The sequence below is a fragment of the Pinus tabuliformis genome, chromosome J, assembly GCF_031772625.1.
Source record: "Pinus tabuliformis cultivar Carrire ecotype Pingquan chromosome J, CPIR1, whole genome shotgun sequence".
Lineage (NCBI taxonomy): Eukaryota > Viridiplantae > Streptophyta > Pinopsida > Pinales > Pinaceae > Pinus > Pinus tabuliformis.
The window spans coordinates 213,351,268-213,373,252 of record NC_142295.1 but is presented as its reverse complement, the minus strand read 5'-3'; positions in this window follow the sequence as shown (position 1 = coordinate 213,373,252).

The window sequence follows — 21,985 nt, the reverse complement described above, 5'->3', positions numbered from 1 at the left end:
TTGGCTTCATGACAGCGGACCTTTCTTCACTTTCCTTTCTCAAAATTTCTCTAAAATTTTCTGAAATGTCTGGTATATCTTCTGCTTGAACTAACTGACTATCTATCTCATTAAAATTCTCCGCAAACAAAACAAATGACTCTAAATCTTTATGTACATAATTTACAGGATGATTAACTGGCTTTTCTTTACTAGTGATCATGTATTTCATCTTTTGCTCCCTATATAACTTCCTCATCTGACCAAAAACCAGGATTGTAGCATAAGAAAAATCGAGCTGAAGTGTACCTTTGAGCTTCGCTCCCCAAGATCTAGAAAGTAACATCCCGAATCGCGCAGGAATATCCGCCACCACCACATCCATCAAAACATTCTTTGCTAGGATTTGATCTAAACTCACCACCAAGTCCTTGATCAAACCAATACATTTTACCCAGCTGGAATCAAATGAATACAAATCATGATATTTCCTTGTGATGTCTAGTCCCAGCTTTTCCATAATTGCTTTCGGCATCAAATTATGTGAAGCTCCCAAGTCAAACATGGCATTATGTAAAACATATTCATGCAATCGTAGACTGATATAGAATGGAGGAACATCACTTTCGGGAGACTCACCATTTAAAGCAGGCCCAAAAATCAATTCTGGCTGATCATCTTCTACATTCACCGTGTCTAGCATTGGATCAAAATTCAGCATCTTAGAAATTTGGCTGCGGTAAGTGTTGTTCTTCATGATTTCCGTCAAAGGAATGGACACTTTCAACTTTGAAATTTCATTCTCCAAACTGAAAAACTGAAATCTTCTCACCTTCTTTAGCCGGAACCTCTCTTTTGTCAATTTTATCTTTCGGTGTGCTTGATGGCTGATCTATCTTGCTTGCTGATGATGATTGACTTGTTGAAGGATCAATTATGTCTTTTCCTTTTGTGTGTGGGGGAGCCGAATCATTCTTTGCTAAAGTATCTTTCCTTTTCTGAATGGGATTTATGGGAACAGCTCGGTTTCTTAATTGTCTCTGCTGAGCGGATAAAGCATTTAAGTACCCTCTTTGATACTCTTCCGATTCTTCTTCAAGTGCTGCATCATTTGACAAGATATAGTGTTCATCCTGAGGGATGATGGAGTGACTTACCAACTCTTCTTCTTCTGTAACATAAGTAGGCAGATCATCAGGAGTGAAGAAGTGGTTTTCCTCTCCCACCGTATCACCTTCATCCTCTGATTCTTGGCTAACAAAATTCTGCTGAAAAGGAGGTTTAATTTGCTGCTGAACTGCTGCCTCTTGTGCCTTTGTTTCACGCTGCTTGATTCTATATTGTGGCTGTTGTGCACCTCGGAAATTAGGATTACGCATCTGCGGTTCCGGCTTGTTGAGATGAGTATTTTCGAGCATCGTTACTACCTTGCGAAGAAGCTGATCGGATGTAGAAGCTTCCTCTTTGATTGTGACTCGCTTTTCTGCCTTCATCCTTGCTCTTTTATCATTCAAATTCGCTTCAACACTAACAACAATTTTCTGCATATCCTCCAAGGTAGGCGGATCTCTATCTCGCAATGAATAAGCCATCTCCGGATCAAAACCATCCGGGAATTTGAGAAGTGCTGATTTTCTAGATGGCCTCAAATCATCTGGAATAGCATTGTAAACTGTGTTAAACCTGATAATGTAGTCTTGGACCGACTCACCATGATTACGTTTGAGATTGTTGTACTCAACATTGATCTGAAGTGGATCCTTTCTGATTTCCCATCGATCTAGAAACTGGCTCTGAAGTGCTTCCAAGGTGGGAATGCTTCTAGCTGTCAAACCTCTGAACCATTTTCTTACTTCGCCATCAAATGTTTGTGCAAACAAATGCATAGTTACATCCTCTTCATCTATCTCATATAGATCAAAGAAAGTCGTCATTTTGTCAATATGTTGTTGAGCAGAGATACTTTGTGGAGTGCCATCAAACATGGGAATTTTACTCTGATAATCGGCTGGCATATCATGCAGATTTTGGGGAAGAGCAAGAGGAGCAAATCGGGCAGCCATTTCTTTAGGTAGATTGGGTCTAGGAGTAGCAGGTGGAGTAGGTGTAGCTGTAGTATGAGGTGTATGAGGAGGAGAAGTGGTATGGGATGTAGAAGGCGAACCAATTGTAGATGCGGGATAAGTGATTATGGGAGAAACAGAAATAAAAGGAGGATTGGACTGCTCATGCGCCGTGATAGTAGATCCAATATGACCAGATATAGTTTCAACGAACTCGGCAAGATTGGTAGCGTGAATATCTGACTGAAGAGATCTTAGGATGAAATTGTCAACCAATTTATTGTGTCTCTCAATTTCAAGAGCAGCTGCGAAATCAGGGTTAGGAACTAGAGAATCAAGTGCACTTTCAGATTTAGTTTTGAACAAGGACAACTCAAAACTCTCGTCAAAATCAATGTCTTCAAGATACTCAAAAATAGTTGGACATAAATGAAATTTGAATATACGACCAGAATTGGAAGCCAGTTTGGAAATCAAGGAACAAATAACCAATCAGCTTGTGAAAACTCTTAACTAATCATCCAAAAGTTCAGAGTTTACAAATGAACTGGGGTAAAATGCAATTGAAGTGCTGTATTCACAAGCTCACGGAGATTGACTGAAGCAGTGTTTATCTACTTCCGCTTATGCAAAGCAAAAGCGTTTCGAAGGCTACCTGGCGTAACTTCAGGCTCCGTCTAAGACTTATGAAGCAAACACATCAATCAACAGACAAGTTTTTCTCCCCAGTATGGTCGCCAATATGTTAGCACTTGAAATTTCACCTCAGGCTGAGAAAGGCAAACTTCAAGGCAACATCAAACCACTTAGCCTCGTAGCTAGCCCTACGGGGCAGGAGAGGGCTCTCTCCGGTCTATCTCGGCAAAGATCTTCAACGGGTAGAGATAACCAATAAAGAACACTGATTTTAGGCTAATAAACTGATAAAAAGGTTTGATTTGGGATTTTTTGGATTTTGGTGGAAAATCGGGGAAAGGCAATTTTGGGTGCGGGGATTGGACACAATTTTTGCAGGGGGTTCTTTGGGGCAAGGTAGGAGACTGTATTGATGCCTTTAAATTAAGTGAATGGGTATGAATTATCGGTGAGGAGCTAAGGAGAGCAAGCAGTCACCTTGAGTTCTCCTTAAACAGATGAAAACATTGATATTAAGCAAATTTAAAAGCAGAGCATGGAAATCATGAATTCTACTTTAACACTTCATTTGCCTAATTTCAGAAGAAAAAGAAAGAGGATGATTTCACATAACACACTTACAAGTACAAAGAGAAGCACACCATCAATACATGTAACCATAGGAATCCCAAAAAGGACTGCAAAACCCTGGTCTTTCTTCCTTTGCCAAAATTGCAGAGATACAATGAATAATACAATAGAGCTTTCTCCCTCAAGAGTCCAAACATGAAAATGACCAAGAAAGTACATAATATAGGAAATCTAACATCTTTCCTTGCCTCTAGGGGTCGAGCTCATCCTTCTAGGAGCTGTTTCAACCAATTCTAAACTGAGCACTAAAATCTAGGCAATCAAAACAACTTGCCTCTATAAGCTAGGAAACCAATTCATTCATTAAATGTTTGCTATTTCATGAATGAATCTTCTAGAATAGGTAAATAAGTGTCATATCAACATGAAAATACATTAATTACATCAAAGAGGGTGAAAAATCCCATCCCAAGTCAAAACTGGCCAAAGTTGGGCGAATTCCTGAGCTGTAGGTGAAAAATTATGAAAATTGCCTGATAGGTCGCGCCCTAATCCTGATAGGTTGTGCTTCTTTGGAGCTCCGTTTGAGGCACTTCCAGGTGTCCAAATGAGGCAAAAGTGGGCTTTTTGGAAAGGTCTGGATGTCTACTTTCCAACCCAACTGGAATTTCTGAATTTGGTGGCCATTTGCCCCTCCAAAATTGCAATCTCCCAAGACTGCTCCCTGTTTGTCAAAAAGGTGGCAGAAAGTCAATTTTTGCATGTTTTTTGACCTTCTGGAGGCTCAAAACTTGATGAAATCTCTTGGTAATTTCTGAGAAGGTGTATCTTTGCATGAAAAATCCAGAAATGTTGAGTTTTCCCGAAATGAAGTTGCCCATCGAATAGGTCGCGTGCGGCGCGCGACCTATCAAGGAGAAAAACCTGTTTTTTGCCCAAAAATTCATAAGTGACCAAAAATGCTCAAAATTTTTTGAAATTTGTGTTGTAGTGAGGTCATTTAATATCATGCTCCTTCAAGGAAGCCTCAGCCAAGATTTGAAGGGGATCAGGCCTTTTTCGTCGTTTTAGTGCCTTGGCCAACCGCCCTTGAATCACCTTCATTTTCGCCTTGCATACGTGCATTCGGGACCAATAGTGGTTTTTCATATTTCGGAGCAGGTCCTTATCTTTGTTGGCCTTAGCCAGCAGCCTCTCCAAATGAGCATTGACCCAGAGAAGCATAGCCTCTCGCTCAATGGGTACCAAATCACCGGGTCTCTTTCGAGCCAAGTTGCGGTCCTCATGAATCCTCCGCAACTCATCAAGAGTGTGCTCATCCTCCAACTGCTTGTTGCGCTGCTCTAAATATGTGATCGTCCATTGTGCTCCTTCCAATCTTCGCTGCAATGAATCATTTTCAGCTCTTAGGTGTTGAATGATCTCTTTTGACTCTAGGCTAGGAGAACTGATATCAAGGTCAACAATCTCTATGTCTGGAACACCTGATGGACCCTCATCAATCCTGGGCTGTTTGCCCCTCTCTGATACCTGTGCTGTTGTCGGCGACGAGGCCCCTTCCACCTGGTGTGGAGATAACACTCGTGGTGCTGATGAAGAAGGCGAGACCCCTTCCACCTGATGTGGAGATAATACTCGCCTAGCTGATGCAAATAAGGCTCTGTGGCCTCTCTGATAAGTGACCAATGGAGGAGAGCTGACATGTCTGGTCTCAGGACTATCATGCTGCTGTGAAGGCCCTCCCTCCTCATGAACAACCTCAGGGGGAGATGATGCTGATGCTGTGAAAAAATCCCGAGAGATAAAATCCTCCCATGGGATACCCTGCTGAGCCAACTGATGCATGACCACAAGCTGGATCAAACCATAATGATAAATGCTCCTGTGTTGCTGTGCTGGGCTCCTTCTCTGCACCAAGGGCACCATCCTCTCAATATCCCGGCACATGAACCATGGTATGTTCATCATTCGTACCCGTGTGAAATGCATCAACAAGCGAATATGGTACGAATACAAATATGCAAACCTGCCCGCACAGGTGAAATAGAGCATGATGAGCTCATCATGGGAGCATACTCATCCCTCAAAAATCTGAAAGGAAACATACCAGTTATGGACCTCATGTAGGCAGGTTTAACGAAGGGCTCATACTGAAATCTGTCCAACACTTTGCGTTTGTTCCACTCTTCTCCCACATTTGGTATTCCTGTTGCTTGAGCAATACTTTCAGATGACAATATAAAATCCACCCCTGCAAGATTTACATGCCCATTATGCAAATGCAAAACAAATAAGCGAGCCAATTCCCTATGATGTTGAATTTGAGAAATCCTCTCGCAAAATTCATAACATGAGAGGTAGCGGAAACATGTGACCGCAAGTGGACAAGCCTGCAAATCGGTCAAAGAGGTGGGCTCCTCTCTCTTATGGTGACCACTCTTACCACCCCTGTGAGGCCTCCTTTGTATCTCAATTTTTGGTGTTGACTCATGGTCATCACTTTGCTCATAGTCGGTTTCGGTTTCTGACATGGTTTCAGGAGCAAAGTGGCTGAAATGTACTACTGCTTTTGCTCAAATGACCTGCTGTTTTTCCCTGTTTGTAATGCTGTTTCAAGGGGACAAATAGCACAAGGGAAATGGTAGGGAAGGGAGACTTTGAAGGGAAATTGGGAAAAATATATGAAATAGGGAAATAGGGAGTTAAGGGGAAGAATCATGACATACATATCATCATACAATTTCATTTGCAAGGATGTTATGGGAAGTAGGGTTAGGGTTTGATTCTTGATTTTTAGGAATAGGGGTAGGGTTTTAGGGGATTTTGATATTTTGGTAGGGAGATTAGGTAGAAATGATATAGGAGGTAGTAAAGAGAAGTGGGGAAAAAGTGGGGTGACAAGGATGACCTTGAAACAACAAAACAAACCATAGTTCTACAAGCATTTTGACATTTTTAAAGCAAATATACATGAACCTCTCATTTCAATTTGATGGCATTAAAACACCTTTCCCATGCTCGTTTTTCTTTATCAAGTAAAATACTTTGATGATCAGAGGCCTACCTACAATCTTGAAGAATTTTGGGGTCGTTTGGGAGTTTACTGGCGATTTTTGTAGATGAATTCCCAACAAGTCGCGCGCAGGTGCTGATAGGTCGCGCGTGCTCAACAGGTCGCGCCAGTGTATTTTTTTAACTGGATGAACCCCCCTGATAGGTCGCGCTAGCCCAACAGGTCGCGCGCAAGTGTTGACAGGTCGCGCGCAGGCTCTGCTTGCAAATTTTGCTCAATTTCTCTCCAAATCGCCCAAATCGCTCTTCACTATTGCTTTGAGGCAAATGATGCTCAAATAGAAGGAGAGAAGGGCTTTATAGGCTTGATTTAAATTAATTTCTCCTCAAACCCTCTTTCTAATGTTTTTAACTTGACACTTTTTCAAAATTTAAATGCTGCTGACTTTATGGTTTCCTTTTGTCCTGAAATTGTTTGAACTGATGCTTTGTCTTGAAAATTTTTGTAGGGATAGCTTCTGAGGAATCTTGGTAAAGGGGACCAAGGCTGCATGCTGTCTTTTGAAAACTTTTGAATTTTTACAATTTTTTACAGAAATGAGGAAAAAGACCTTGTCTTTAAAAACAAGGTTTTTAAATCCAAGGTTTAAAATTAACTGTACAAGATGAAATCTTTGAAGAAATCTTTGAAGAAAAACTTTGATAGTCATCCCTCTAGCCTGTTGGGCGTTTATTGACCTTTAAAGACATAACCTCAAAGACAAATTGGACCTAAACCCTAGACCTAGGACTTTGACAAGACAAGGAACCTTGAAAGAATTTATAGACTGAAACAACTTGATCCAGTAGTGCCAAGAGGGGAATAAAGACACCAGCTCCTCCATCAGGGTTATGGCATGCCTAATGGAATGCAATGAAATGACACTGATGAGACACCTACTTATGCAAATGCAAAGAGTTTTGATCGCTGATGGAGGGCTACTAGACCAACTCTAACACTTTGGATCAATCCTACACCTCTCAACGAGAGGGATCCAATAAAAATATCAGTTGTCATAAATAAGCCGACCCACATGGAGTTTGGCCCTAGTTTCCAATTTAACAATTCCTAATAAACAGTATAACCCCCATTAAACTGTTAAAAAGGTTACTGCACAATCAAGCATCAGGTAGTTTACTCATGAATCAGACAAGTTTGATGATCTATTTGAAAAGGATTCTACTTATTCAATGGTTATGAGACAAGCAATAGAACAGTTGACTCCACAAGAGATGATTCAATTCACCTAATATAGGGTCGTAAGGCTAGCAAATTTGCCTATGGATTCATTAAATCTTCTTCAAGAAAGCACAGTTCAGGATGATGTTATAGTTGTTGGTTCCACACAGACTATTGATGTGCCTCAATCAAAAGAAATAGGTGCTTCCTCCTCTTCTCAGGCTGAAGGTCTTTTGCCTAATACCAAGCTTGAGGAAATATGGGAACAATATAACCTGGTTTTGAAGGCTAATGAACCACAAGTTTTAAAGACTCCCTTACAAGAGAAGGTCCTAGATACTTCTAAAAGCATGGAACATACCCCGATCACAGCAAAGGCCTCTGACAAGCCTTTAGGAGCTGAAGACATTGAAATTATATTGGCCTTCCCAACATCTGAGGTTGTATTAAGGGTTGAAGAAATTCCTCCACTTGATATATTTTACATTCCTCAGCATAAAGTTGTTGTCAAAAGAGAGAGGAAGAAAAGGAAAATTGATCAATCACAGGCTTTAGTTCCTAGAAATGCTTCTTTTGAAGTAGTATGGAAAGGCTCTTTGTCCACTCATACAGAGGAGTTGGGAAGGCTCACTCAATTCACGGGAGCCTATGCTCCAGCAACCATGGATAAAGCCACATAAGTGCAACAGTTGTTGAAAGGAAAGGAAGAAAAAATTGTGCATTTGGAACAGAGTGTTGAGATCGAAAAACAAAAGATTTTTTATCAATGGCAAGGACAAATTACTGAACTCTAGAACAATTTTGATGCTCTCAAAGTTCAATATGACATTGATTTGCAGGCCCAAGACATTAGAATACAGGAATTGCATAATAGGATTGAACAACTAAGTGTTAATCCTGAATTGATAGAGTTCAAGAAGGAATCAAGAGAGTTGAACACTCTCCTTGCTCAACAACAAGTTTTACTTTGTTGAATGATGGCCAGTATTCATTATTTGTGCCATACAGTTAGTTCCCTAGTTGATCAAATATCAGATATTAGAACTTATTTTGATGATATTGAAGAAAAAATTGTAGGTTTCCTTACGTGGCATGACAACTCTGATGGAAAATTAGCTAATCTTCCCATAATTGAAGAGTCACACAAGGAAATAGTCTTTAGAGAATGAGAGATTTATCTTAAACCTGTAGAGGCAGTAGTGTTCAATGCAAGATATATTCCTAATAATCTCATTAAGACAAATAGTGATAACTTATTCCAAGCAAATCTCATATCAAATTGCCCCGAGGGAGCATTGCCAAATATTAAACCGCTCACTAAAATGTGGTAGGAGTCATCCAAAATGTGAGATGGAATAATAGATTAGCAATCTAAAATTGATTTGGAAGTCCATTGGTAGTTTTTAGTCAAACGACACGGCGAGTGGTTGATGCTTAGGTGCCTATCCAATACCACCACTCAAATGTTGCCAGCATTAAGGGATGTAATATTTATCAGCCATATGTGGATTCAATCGAAATCTCCACCTAATTTAAAGAATATTATATATATCTGTGAGCTACAACAACGAATGGGAGAACAGTCCTCTTCACAAGCCTAGATGATTTGTTACAACAAATTCTAAATATGTCTCTTTTGGTTTATTTTAGCTTCGTTTGTTAAAACCGCTTCAAGTTGTTACTTTATTTTCTATATTTGTATTTTATTTTGAAACTATAAATCCCCTCCATTTGTAATGAGAAAGGGTTTTGAATTTTTGAAAGAAGACTCAAGCTTGCACTACTGTAACTTCAGTTTTTCTTAATACATAGCTGAACCAATGCCATTTTTCTCATGAGCAGAGTAACAATTTATCGGGTACTATTATCTGTTTATTATTTCTTTGTTTAAGAGTTGAATGGAAGTCTAATTTTGTTTATCATATATGTGTTATGGCAATCATACATCTTGTTTGATTGGAATTATATGTTATATTTTTAAAAAGTGAGATATCATATATGTGACGAATTTATCAGCTAATTTAATTAGCTATTTAACTAAGTTAGTTAGTGTTCTTTGTTTTAACATCATAATCACACGATAATCTATATTGTGATGTTGCTTATGAAATATTTTTAAATCACATATACAGATAGCTTTTCCAAGATAGATATTAAGTTTAAGTAATCTTTATTTTTAGTTTTAACTATATCAAAGCTTTATACTTGTACTCAATTCATTTCTTATAATTTTATTTAAAGGGAAATTGGTCCCATAATCCTAGTCGGAGCCACCATTCCAAATGGAAAAAGATCTTTTCTAAGGTCTTGACTAGGTGGTTTTCCCCCAATTTTGAGGCAGACATTTCGAGCCTTCAACATTTTTGGCATTAGGAGGGTCATCAAACTAGGAATGGAAACAAGGTCTAATCCCAAATCAAAAAGTCATTCTAAGAGTCAGTCTCCCTCGAAGTCACCACCAACTTCAAGATCCCATTCCAAATCCCCTAATCCTAGATCTCATGTTGTTGAAACAACCACTAAATCTCCTAGCACACTTCCAAACTCAGTTGGTCAATCTTTTGTAGAATCACCTGTAGAGTCCCTTGAAGTTCAAACTTTGATTCGAAGATTGGAAGGAATTTCAATTTCTAGAGAAAAACCTACTCATTCTGATTTATCTGAAGGAAGTATTACTTCATCCCTACAGTGTTTTGGTGTGTTAAATAGATCTCAGAGTGATAAACTTGAAGTCAAACCTTTTGAATTTCCATTACCCACTCATCGGAAAAATAAAAGTACTCCAGAAACTCAGTCTTCAGCTATTGGGATTACATCATCCTTTCAATCTCATACTCTTCTATCGATCCCACTTCTTCTCATACACCTTTATCTTCTTCTTATTATCCTTTGATTCTTTACATTCACATTCCTCAATCACAATCAACTGGTGCTATTGTAATCAGTAGCGCTACAGGGACAACCTCTTCAACTGTTCAATCTCCTGCAACGTCGACATCATCTACAACATCCTATGTTCCTAGTACTCCTAGAATGGCAAGTAGACCATGGAACAACCCAGGGGCAGTTCACATGACACCACCATTACATACTCTTCCCAAACATCCAGAGATATGGCTACCCAAGTTTAATCCCAATGACAGTTTCCCTGTAGAGGAACACCTTCACAATTTCATCTTGACTATCAATCTCAATGGAGTCACAAAAGAGGATTGTGTTTGCAGAATTTTTCCTTACACATTTGAAGGATCTGCAGGGTCTTGGTATTTCTCCCTTCTTGTTGGATCAATAACAAATTTGGATATGTTTGAAGAACATTTTTTGTTAAAATTTGGGGATGACCAAACAACAGCTACTTTAATTAATGATTTGTCAAACCTCAAAACCAATCCAAATGAGAAAATCAAGGATTTTAACTCAAGATTTAACAAATTGCTAAATAAAATCCCAGACACTTCCAAACCTGGTATTGATGTATAGATTGAATGGTACATTAGTGCTCTTCCTTCAAATATTGTTATGTTCGTAGATAGAGCTAATAAAACAATATTACTTGACAACATGAAAGAATCTTTATCTATCGAAAAGAGAGTTCTATCTCTTGACAAGAAATATGCCATTGAAGAAAGAAAGTAGACCAAGAAAGTGACTTTTAAAGAGGAATCCAAGAAAAAGGCTCCTAAAGACCCTTATGATTTGGAAGGATTATAGAAGGTTTTGAAAACAATGTCCAATGAAATGGTTGAAATTAAGAAACAAGTTGTGGAATCTTCAAAGCCTTTTAGAAGGAATCAGCCATCACAACCTCCTGCTAATATATCAAATGTTGAATCTGATGAAGATGATGAAGAAGAAGAAACATCTCTATCTATTGATGGAACACAAGAAGAGGAGATAGTTGAAGATCATTGTTTATATGACTTCATCTTGACCACTTCAGAAGAAGAAGAAGAAGCTTTGTTAGTAAGTACTAGAAGTAAGGGACCATTTGATACTACTTCATCAAATAAAACTCAAAAGTTTCCCACTCCTCCTAAGGACAAAGGTATGATAAAAAAGCCTTCTACTCCATCTTCTGATTCTACTCCAACTACTTCCAAATCTCCTTCATCATCTAAAACTTTGATTGTTTTTTATAGCATTGAATATAATATTGTAGAAGACATGAAGAAGATCAAAGCTAACATTTCCTTATATGAGGTCAGCAAATTAAAGCAACAGTAGAAATTTTTACTCAATGAATTAAATGCAGTCCCTAAATTTGCATTACCTTCTAATGTTGTTACTATGAAAGCCTCAAAAGGAAAAGGAAAACCTCCAAATGTCACTACAGATAAGATTGATTCTTCCAATGCTATTTTGATTGGAGATAGATCAAATTCTCACACTCCTCCTTTTCTCTTGACTTTTGAAACTTTTAATAAAAATGTTCAGTATTGTTTAGTAGATTCTGGTGCATCATCCAATACCATGCCTTACTCAGTTTGTTTAAAATTGAATATTTCACCTTAGAAATCTGTTTTTCAGATTGTTCAATTAGACCAGACAAAAGTCAAAGTCTTAGGATGGATGAATGTTATATTGATTAGACTGTCTTCAAATCCGAAATTGTGTCAAATAATTGATATTTTGGTCGCAGACATCCCTGAATTCTATGGCCTTATTTTAAGCAGGGACTCGTCTGAGAAACTGCATGGTTACTTTGCAACTGATTGGTCACATCTTTGTCTCCCCTACAACAGAAAACCTAATCAAATTTGTGTTGATAGGGAAAATCATATGAAGTACTTTGTGACTGATTTAGATGAGGAGAATGAACCAATAGTATTTACAAACAACATTCTTGGAAATTATTCTCTTGAATATTTCTTTGGCAATTTCCCAGCTCATAACTCTCCATTTTCATTTGATTCTCTTTCATCTCAAATAGAAAAAATTTCTCAAACAGATTCATCCAAATGTATCAATATTGTAGAAAATCTTGTAAATAAGTGTGACAATTTGTTTTGGACTCTTTACTTCGATGAGTCAAAATCTAATGATGGTGCAGGTGTTGATTTCATCCTAGTAAACGTTGATGGAGAAAATACCATGCTTGCATGCAGATTGGAATTTGATTGTACTAACAATATTGTTGAATATGAAGTGTTGGTACAAGGCTTGCAGAAGGCCATTAGTCTTGATGTCAAGTATCTTAAAGTTTTTGGTGATTCAGAGATTGTCATAAAGCAAGTCAGAAACAACATCCATTGTGTTTCTAATCACCTCAAACATTATCAATATTTGATCCAAGATCTAACTTCTCATTTCACTGCATTCAATATAGCTCTGATCCCAAGATTACAGAATGTTCGTGTTGGTCTTTCAAAGCTCATTCCACCTAAAGATTTTAGTCCTGATAGATTTTCAATTGAGTTAATTTTTCGTCCCTCCATTCCAGATAACATAACCAACTAACGTGTATTTAATGATGACAATGACATCCTTAGTTTTTAACTTCCAAAGGGTCTTACTCTGATCAAATCATTGATGAATATGAACATGATATGAAGCTAAACAAGTCTTCTGAAGAGAATTATTTGCCAAAGCCCATAGTGAAATTGGAAGACTTATATGATTTGAAAGATAGATTTAAAAAGGTTACCAATTGCAAACTTCAAAGCTCTACTTTAAGATTCGAATTGGTTAACCTAGGGTCTGATCATAAACCTCGAAACATCAATTTATGCCTTAGACTTACACCAGATGAAATATCTTCTTTCATACATATGTTGAAAATATACAAGGTTCTATTTGCTTGGAGTTATGATGATCTTAAAACCTATGACATATCTATCATTCAACACACCATACCTATGTTGCCATATGTAAAACCAATTCAACAAAAACTTAGGAAGATTCACCCAAATCTAGAAGCTCAAATTAAGACTGAGTTAAATAAGCTACTAAAATCCAAAATCATCTTCCCGATCAAACATTCGAAGTGGGTTTTGAAACTTGTTCCAATTAGGAAAAAGAATGGAGACATTTGAATTTGCATAGATTTTAGGAATTTAAATAAAGCATGTGAAAAAGATAACTTTCCTTTGCCTCCGATGGAACAAATTTTTCAATTTTTTGCAGGTTCTGAACTGATGTCTTTCTTAGATGGTTTTTCAGGTTATAATTAGATCCTTGTCCATCCTGAAGATAGACTAAAAACCACATTCAAAACCAAATGGGGAACATATGCTTATCAGAAGATGCCTTTTGGATTGATTAATGTTGGAGCTACATTCCAGAGAGCCATGGATATTTCCTTCAAAGGTTTGATCAATAAATCAGTTGTTATATACTTAGATGACATTACAATTTATTCAAAAAATAAGAGTAATCATCTTCATGACTTAAAACAAATCTTTGAAAGGTGCAGAAAATTTGGAATCTCCTTGAACCCTAAGAAGTCATTATTTTCTCTTAGTGAAGGTAATCTTCTAGGATTTATTATTTTCAAGGAGGAAAATTGCATAGACCCTGAAAGAATTAAGGCAATATTGGAAATCCCCTTGCCTCACAACAAAAAGTCCATGCAATCTTCTTAGATAGATAAATTTTGTCAAATGATTTGTATCGAATCTTTCACAAATTGTCTTGCCCTTACAGACCATGATAATCGGCCTACAAATGGGGACAAACTAAAAGAAAGAATTTCGAATCGATAAAGCAAGCCATCATAGATTCTCCTTCATTATCAACACCCGATTTTTCTAAAGTATTTGTTTTATACACATTTTCTTCTAAACATTCCTACGCAGCAATGTTGACCCAATCCAATGAATAACAAGTTGAAGCTCCCACTTCCTTCTCTATTTCCAATCTATGAGCTGAGCTAAACTATTCAGAAGTGGAAAAGAATCTTTTGCAGTTTTTAAGTCAATAAATCATTTTAGACCTTTCCTCCTAAAAGCACATATGAAAGTAATTGTACCTTTCCCTGTGGTAAAACAATTGCTTATCTAGAAAGAATTAGGGGAAAAGAGGGTTAATTAGGTTACTTCCCTACAAGAATAAGACCTAGAGATAAAGCCAGCTAAAATAGTAAGAAGTCAAGGTTTTATAGATTAATAACTAGAGCTTTTGACACTTCAGCTGATGAAGGTTCAATTAATAACGTGCAAATTTCAGAGGTATGTTCTGTTGACACTGAATCTCAATATAATGACTTAATTTTTTATTTGAAAAATGGTTATGCTCTAGTAGAACTCAATTACAAAATAAAAGGAGCTTTGAGGCTTAAAGATAATCAATATCTCCCCAATGGGAGTGATGAACCCAGTGGATATTGTTCTTGAAGGAACGTGTGGGCATTCATGAGGGGTGCATCGCACGGGTGTGAGGACCAGCCTCCACATCCTCTCCATGCACCTTGTGTATGGGAGTGTATATTTAACCTTGTGTGAGATTTCATTCCGTCTTGGATTTCGCAGGAGGTGGCATCCATTGGAAATTTATGGAGGGTGGCGCGGTATGCTATCATACATTCAAAGTTTCGTTTTGGTATGGAATTGGTAATGTGAGTTATGAGTAAGGAAGTGGTTGTTTCTGCGGGCACCCTATTTGGGAGAGGTGGCGTCTGAGCCGTCAATGCCCCCTTCTCCGCTTACGGGTGTGCATTCTTGTCAATTTCCAGTTTGGTTCTTGATTTAAGGTTTTTGCGCACAAGAAAAGACCTGGTTGTTTGATTTTGGTGGTGTTGTTTTGGTCCTGATGGGGTATGGTGTTATCTCCTTCATGCTATAGTGGAATTGGATAAGTAGCCTCTAATGATCCTTTCTCGGGGTCTTTTCAGGCTTGGCAGTGTTTGTGGAGTAGATACACTAGTTTCTGGGTGGTCTGGTCTATGTGGGTTCTTCTCAGGGAGTGGGACGGTGAATTGCACGTGGTTGTGGTAAAATTGTGGTCCTCTACATTCATTCTGGATTGACTGGCGGTGGTCACACCTATGGGGGTGGTGTGTTTTTCCTTAGTGATAGTTATGTTTTGGAAAGCTCATCGTTGGTCAGCCTTTGTTCATCCCTGTGGTGTTGGGATGATCATCATGTGTCCAATTCCCCATTTGGCCCACTCCTCGTCCCAAATTAAGCCTAATTCAGGCAACTTTGTGGGTGGTGAGAGTCTCTCACCGTTGGAATTGGCGTCCCATCCCAATAGCTCCAGGCGAGGAGGTAACAGAGGTGGTCGCTCGGGTAAGGCAGTCCTTAGTGGTCGAGGTGGTGGTAAGGTGAGTCGCTCTGGTCAGGTGGGTTCTAAATTTTGTGGTGGTAGTAGTTGGGGTGGCTTGATAACTGGATGTGGGTTTGCACACTACAGGGTCAACAACGTGGTGGGTCAGCTCGTCACAGCGGTTCGGGGAGACAGGGGATGGCTCGTCATGTGGGACGTGGGCAGTAGCAGACCTGTTGTGTTGAGCATTGTCGGGATTTGATTCAATGAGTTCTTGAACGCCTGGAAACCTCAGAGCAGGTGAGGCAGGAGGAACACGCTGAGTTGATGGCTACTTTGAATCAAATGCACTATTTTTAGTGTCATGTCCGAGAGTGTGTAGTGATGGTCTGGCGGGGCCAGAACATGTTATCCAAGAAAGTAGAAAAGTTGGAGGCTTGGATGGCCCATTTCGAAGAGAACATTCAATGCTCCTTCAGTTCTCCTCCTCCTCCAAGAACAATGCCGGAAAACCCAGCCTCCATTACCTCTAATGACTATCATAGTTACATGTGTTTTACTTGTTTTGTTTGTTTAGTAGCACTTATGGCCTCTCAAGTTGCGGACTATGTCTCTTGATGTTTCTCTGTTTATTTTTCATAAGATGATAGTGGTAGTCAACGAACCTGGTTGGGTTGAGACTACCTATGCTCTACTACTGATGTACTCTTTTTGGGAAGAATGAATAGAATCTTGATTTACAAAAAACAATCTAATCAGTATCAACTTGTCAATGATATCTTGTTTAGAAGAAATTATCATTATGTTTTTTTAATTTTTGCAACTGTAGTCAAATTCCACCTTAGATAGCTCAAATTATCAAGATAATGATTTCATTAGACTCATCTTTTCGAGAGGACCAAAATCGACCTAACGATCACCCAATTTGGTTAAGTGGAAGTTGAGTTATGAATTATTTTATTCATACATGTTTGATGGAATGGGTCGGCTCTAACCACATGAGTAACTGCTTAGCTCAATATTAACCCCAAGTGAACCCTCTGGAAACCTATAAAAATAAGATACCTCAAGATCATTTGGACATATCTTCTCTTCTCTTTTTTCTTGGTTCACACAGGTTCAATGGAAGGATTTCGCTTAAGGGTCCGAAATCATAGCAGAAAGGTTCACTCTGGGTTAGGGTCGTCTGGATCTCAGTCATTGGCACAGAACAAGTCATTCTAGTCCCTAGCACATAAGCCTATGAGAGCGACTATAGACCCTTGGATGCTGGCATAGAGGCTTATGGGAGTGACTATGGCTTCAGAGACAGATCTAGAGGTATTGGTCCCTGGTCGCTCACACAGAGTGGTCCTGAGAGCGACCAGGACATCTTGGTCGCTCGCACAACAACAATAAGGGAGCGACTTTGGGTTTTAGCTGCATTGTGCCACAGTGGCACGCATAAAGACTTCTTGAGAGCAACCTTACATTCACAGTCACTCACATATAGTGACCAAGAAGTTTCGATCGCACACAAATAGTTTTGGTGAGAGTGACCAAAATTCAGATCTAGGGTTTGACATCTTGGCTTCAATTGACTTCAGTGATCTGGTAGATCGTGGTTTCTCCCTACTGTTATACGGATGTACAGATATGTGGATCTAATTTGTTAGTTTCTGCTGCAAACATATGTATTAGGCTCATAGATAGTGACAACAGTGTTCGGCACAGTGACATCAATATACAACAATTAACATCATTTCGTGACAACACATTACAGTCATCAGTATGAGGGTTTTGATTCCTAGCATGATTAGATATGTTTCATGGATATCATTATTTTTTTGCTGCATAGACAAATTTATGGATCATAGTACTGTCTCTCGCTGCATCATTTGATGACGATCTAAGAAGAAGAATATCTGCAAGGGTTTTCCTCATAGTGGGTTTTGCCTTGGTCTTGGACCAATCCTCGTGTCTCTATATGTGTGCATGCATGCTTTCTTCTACTGTTCCTTTTATGTTCTGCTACATTGATGATGTTTGTGATGTTGTTTCTTTGTATGTAATTGCATATGATGATGTATAATGGTGTAGATATGAATAATGCAATGATGATATGGGGTGAACTTAATGTATTAATGATGAAATGCAACTATCATAGCAAAGAACAATGTCGCCCTAAGAAAATTTAACATGGGATTAGAGCTGGGCTGAATAAAAGTCATGGTTATCACCTTGATGATGCCACATTTTATGGAAGCATGAAGAGGATGGTGGAGACCTAAAATAATTCTAGGGTTTGAAGAAAACCCTAGGCATATTGATGATTAGGGTTTGATGGATTAGGGTTGGAGAGAAAACTCTAGTTTATGGCAAAGACTTGAGATTTGAAGTATGAAACTCTAGCACAATCTATGTAAAGATGCTCAAGCACTCATGGGAGATTTGGTGAAGCCCTGAGGCAACATTGTTATATGGACCATTGACATTGATGGCTCTTGAAGATTGGTTCAAGAGGGAGAGGATCACCTCTCATTGAAGATAAGTATTTCTTGACTTATGATGCTTCTTACTTGTTAGACTTATAAATCTGATGATTATATTTATTGCTTGTACTTCCTGCATATGTATTTGAGTATATGGATGTTTCTAATCTCCTTGATGACATGTGATGAGTAGATACTACTTGAGGATCATATTGATATGTAGATCTGGAAAAAGAGAAAAAGGTACTTGATGAAAAGATGACAAAGTTCTTGAAGCGGCTTATGTCTAATAAGTAGGTGCTAAGGTATTTGAATACCACAACGTATGCATGGTATGTTGTGTTTCAGCAATTGGCTCGGTAAGCCCTAAGGTATGACGAGAATGCCTCTTTCTTTAATGGCTCATACATGCATATGAAAGTGACATGGATATATGTTTCCTATGATGAAATTATGCATTTGGTGTTGAACATTTTGACCTTTTTGAATTCTATGAGGCTATCGAATGTTGATACATTGATACTTCTTATGTTTGGCTAACATCTATGATCTATGTGACGGATATCTTGATCCTATAGAGAAGGCTAAAACCTTGGCTCTAGAAAATGATACTCTTGATACTTGTCATTATAATGATACTCTTTATACTTGTCATGATGGATTTCATATAGAAGGATAGTTCATTGAATCCTATACATGATTCTATTGGTAATGCTTGCGATAAACATGATGAAAGCATATGGAAAGAGTGATTGAGACTCTTGTTGTTTTGATAATGCTTTATTGAATGACCTAATTTAATCTCAGTCTTCATGAAGAGCTTGATAATCTTGATGTGAGAGGTATAAGTGTAAGATTGATATTTTATACCTCTTACTGCTTGTGGTCTTATATTGATGGCATATGGTTAAACTAGATATAGTAACTTGATGGAATGACTTGACAAAAAATGTTATTGTGTTCATAATCTTTGAGATATGATGCTGCATCTATCTGCTACTTTGAGTCTAACCTTTGATAAAAGATTGATGTCATGATGTTGATAGTCATATATTTATGATTTAACAGATCTATTGTTACATGACTCTACTAGAGACAGGTTACTTACATGAATGAAGATGAATGATGTAGATCCCAAGTCAGAGGGACAATCTCTTCTCGAGATTCTTATCGTTATTACTATTTGTATTCTATGTTGCTGAAGTATGATTTATGTGCATCTTACAGTATTGATCTGCAGCAGAGTCTTAGATATGAAGCCCTTACATAAATTAGGGTTTTTTCTCTGGACGCAGTCACAAATCTAGGAGATTACATCCCTGGACGCACGCATGCTAAGGCTTAGACAACGTCCAGGCAGCCAAAGTCACTCTCATGCTAACTTGAAGGGAGCGACTAGATGTTTGACTGTTGTTGACCATCATCTGAAGCTTTCTGAAGTTGTTTGAATTCTGAATCAAAGTGTCTCTAACATATTCTGCCACTGTTAACTAGTTTCTGAAATTGTTGAGTTAAATTGTTGATCATATAATGAAGTATTGTGCATGAAATCAGATGGTCACATGGAAGATGTCAGTACCATAGATGTATTGCAGATAACAACAAGATCTACTAGCAAGAAAATCTTGAATATTTTCCATAACATGAACATGCAAACTAAACTTGTGTTTACAGGTGACTAGGACATACATATAGATATGTCACTATATTTATGCTACAAGAGGTTGGCATAATTTGGCATGACTGGTACATATGAAAAGTGTTTTGTCATGATGCTTGACAATAACTTTGAATTGATGATTGAGATGTGCTTTGACTATAGATCTCTCTACGATAGCAATTTGGACTTGACCTGATGTCTAGTGATCTTATTTGACAATTGTTAATTTGCCATGATATTGATACTATGTGGGTATGATGACTTATGTGGGTATTAGGAGATTGGCCTCCTTATTCTTAGCATAGTGGTTGAAATAATGATAGTTGTGATTCAACATGAAAGTGGAACTTGCATGACTAATCCTTGGTGTATGCATTTGCACCCATTGACAGAAATGATTGGTATTATGATTATGAGAATTACTTAATCAAGTTTGGATTGATAATGCATGGTTGATGACAACTTGTTGGCATGATAAAATCATGATTTGATATGAGCTCCACCTGTCTCCTAGTTGAAAGAATTGATAATGTGATATTGATGACTTTTATTATGGTCGTAATTTGGCTTCTAAACTCTGATGAGCTGACTTTGTTGATGTGATGGTACAACAATGATTTATATAAGGTTGATTATGCTAGCCTAGCAAGGCATTGTGCCTATAGAGAGATTTTCGTGAAGCAATCTCCCCGATCCTGACATGTCTAAATCTGACAGTTATCTGATGAAGTCAGGATGATGATTCCCAAGGTATGGCTTTGATATTGATTATGGTTTTGGTTTTATATCATGATGATCTACTTGTGATAGGTGATGAGCCTCTGATGATCTAAACCAGAGGGAGATGGCTTGTGAAGCCCGAAATGATGTATCATGGCATGATGAACCGATTTCTGAAGCAATTCCATATTGCAAAATGTTTTTGAATAATGAAAATGCCAATCCTCGAATACTTTGATTTGTAGTTCAAGATGTTGTTGAAATTGACATGACATCCAATAGTTGTTTTAAGCATTGATGTTTCATTTTGAACATCCATTTGTATGTGTATGATGTGCATAAAACCTTAGTGAACTCATGAGTGAGTTTCTTCACTCACATAGAGTTGTCACCGAGCATGCTTTGAAATATATGCATGAGGTGTTCTATTTTATGAATGAGATATCTCTCCTATGATATGTGTCTGCATAGATGTATTGTTGATATTTGAGATTGTTGTTGATAAGCACATTTGGATGTTGCTTTAATATAAGATATGCCATAATATCTTGGATGAGAGTTCCATAGCATGACTGAGGTTGATCATGATGTTGATAGCATGGCTAACTGTGAGGCAGGATACAGAAGCTCCTTAGAGAGTTGTTTGAGCATGATCTGGATATGACATGGATACATTGTGATGACAGAGAATCACATATATACATATATATTTATAGTTGGGATCGAGATACTCTCATTTATTGAGTCAGTGCAACTGTTAGAAACAAGATCAAGCTTGTGGTTGGCACCTCCTTGAGAGGGAGGATGATTATGGTATCCTTTTGTGATTTATATGACTATATATGATCTAACATGATATTTAATTTGTTGTTTTGTATGAACAGGAAACAACTGCTATTGAGACAAGTAGATTGCAGATATTCTCACAAAGGAATTATCAAAGAGAATGTTCTTGGTTTTCAAAGAGCATCCCCTCTAGATGAGGGGCAGCGCTGGTCGAGGACACTGAACCAACTCTTTCCCCCTATTTGAGCTCCCAGGGTGAGGAATTGAGGGATAAGGGCTCCTAGAGTTGAGGGAACCTTGGACAATAGGGCACTCCCCTATTTATTAGCCATAGGGTTGAGGGTTTTACTCCCCTATCTGGTCTTTGTAGAGTATACCTGAGTTGGCATCATACCCACAAGCAGGGCTTGTTGGGAATATTACTCCTCATTTGGCCAACAAGTTGAGGGTGTACTTGGAAGTGTACAACCCACGGAAATTATGATGCAGGTGTTCTATCACATGACTATTGAGAGCCATTGTTGGGAAGATCGGTAGGAAATAAGATTCAGGGTTGAGGGTAAATCTCCCCAATGAAATTTCGAGATGAGGTTAAATCTCCCCGTTGAAATTCTAGGGTCGAGGGTGCAATCCCTTGTGTGATCCAAGGTCAAGGGTCTACTGCCCA